The following is a 2,366-nucleotide window of genomic DNA, read 5'->3' as shown; positions in this document are numbered from 1 at the left end:
CCCTTCATCCCAGTTTTTCTTCTGCCTCCAAAATCAGATATTGTTCCCCGAGGCAGCCATCATCTCTCTTATTACGCCCCCATGCTGGGGAACTCACTGCTTCGAGACACTTGATTTCTTGAGCAGACAGTGATTTCCAAAACTAAGGAAGAAAACACACTTACTTTTGATGGTGTTTGGGGAATTTTTTTTCCCTTTATTCCTAATGTGTTTACAATGCACCTCTCTTTTATAGGCTCTCTCATACACTGGTTGTGGAAACGCTGTTATAAAAGTGAATTGTGGTTGCTGTAAATTGTTTTATAGCAAATTTAGGAACCACAAACTTAAAAATGCACTGCCGGATGTGAGTAACCCTGCCAGGTTTGAGCACCCTCCGCTCTGAGTAGATGCCCGGCACTAAAACTTAGGTTTTAGGGGCTGGCCCGGTAGCTGAGTGGTTAAGTTCGTGCACTCCGCTTCGGCGGCCCACGGTTTGGCCAGTTCAAATCCTGGCCACGGACGTGGCGCCGCTCATCAGGCCATGCTGAGGCAGCATCCCACATGCCACAACTAGAAGGACTCACAACTAAAAAAAAATACACAACTATGTACCACGGGGCTTTGGGGAAAAAAAGAAAAAATAAAATCTTTAAAACTTAGGTTATAGCAAAGGGTGATGGGCTTCCTGATCAGTTCTCTGGATAGAGGAAATGCAGGAGTACGATATCTGAATGGGACAGCCCAAGGAACCAGCCCTAAATCCTGTGTTCCACCCACACTTTATTCCTCCATCACCTGACTCTGCAGCCCTTCCAGGCTCTGCCGCTCTATGGGGCCAGGGCTCCCAGTTGGTGGGATCTCCTATTTGTTAAATAGGGAAATATATATACATCTGTGCCCTGCCCTCCACTAACAATGCAACCAGGTCTAAACAGATCACTTCCCTTATTTGGAGCACAACATACACCCTCTGCAAAGTGGCACTGTAACTCTGGACTCAATCCATCCCATATTTCCTCAAGATGTGCAGGAGCATTTACTAATAACAGAGGAAAGGAAATGGAAGGGCACATATCCTGGGTTTTGTTCCAAGCCTGCCTCTGCTTCTCTCCTAAGAACTCCACTGGGGCCCTGGGTGTGCAAAGGCAGCAAGAGCGTGGGGCAGGGGAGCACACAGTCACCCAGCGCAGGGCCAAGGTTGGAGGAAGGGGTCAAGAGTCTACTCATTGAGATTCTATTCCTGCCACTTTAAAGGGCAAAACAAAATAACAACAGAAATAGGCAACAAAAAAAATTCTTTCAACATCCATAGGAATAGCAAGAATTAACCATTTTCCAGACAAATCCTCTCATCCACCTTCATTGGGAGTTATGGATTTGTCCTAAAGAAGGATGATGTTTCCTAAGACACTCTGCTGGAAGGCATATTCATTCTGAGACCTGAGCTCCCATCTCAGCCACAGAGGGTCCCTGTCCCTTCCCCATCACACAATGAGCCCCATTCAGTCTTGTCCTGGGTACCTGCAACTCCATAGGGAGGATGCTGGGAGGTTTGTATGCATCCACCATTGGGCTGTGTCCTGGCTGTCGCTTCCTGTGCCTCCCAACAGCGTTTCTACTTTCTCCATCCCTTCCTGTAACACCACCCACACATACTCATGCATGGACGTGTGTGTGTACGCATAAGTGTGGATATGCATGCTTGTGTATTCGCAACTGAGGCGATCATCTCGGCTGCACTGGGCACTTTTTTCATCACATTTGTCCCTTTTTTCCTTAACTTTAAAAAAAATCTTTTCAATTGTTTTTCAACTTTTAAAAAATTTTAACTTTAAAAAAAATAACTTTTTATGTCTCTTTGCTGCGTCTTTCTTTCCAGCTCCCTCTTTTTTAAAATTTTTCCAAATGTAATCATCTTTTGTTACTAAACCACTTCCATTGGCAGGGAATGTACTGACTGCTGAAGCGCTCCCCCCTGCTTGAGTGTCTTCCCTGTGGCTGGGTCCTCTTCCCCCTGGCTCCACATCCTCTCCTAACTCACATTCTCCCAGCCTGCTAACCCGCATTCCTTTGGATAAGCTCTTTGGATCCTGCCTGAAATGCAGGGATGGGCAGAGCCTTCGGCAAGTTCACTCCTAGAGTTAAGGGTGTATTGGAGAATAAATCACTATTTCCTGACACTAGTAAGTATATTATTAATGATACATTTATCTTCTAGAAGGTATAGACACGATTTATGTAAGCATTGAGTGGTGGAACCATGACTTATCCATTGGTTCATCCCCGTTGGGGCATACCACAGTGGTTTGCTCTTAGAAATAGCGAAAACATTTATTATTGAATGAATGAGTTGACGAATGTTAGGAAACAGAAAGGAAAATAAA

Source organism: Equus caballus, chromosome 8 (assembly GCF_041296265.1).
Source record: "Equus caballus isolate H_3958 breed thoroughbred chromosome 8, TB-T2T, whole genome shotgun sequence".
Lineage (NCBI taxonomy): Eukaryota > Metazoa > Chordata > Mammalia > Perissodactyla > Equidae > Equus > Equus caballus.
This window is presented reverse-complemented; position numbering follows the sequence as displayed.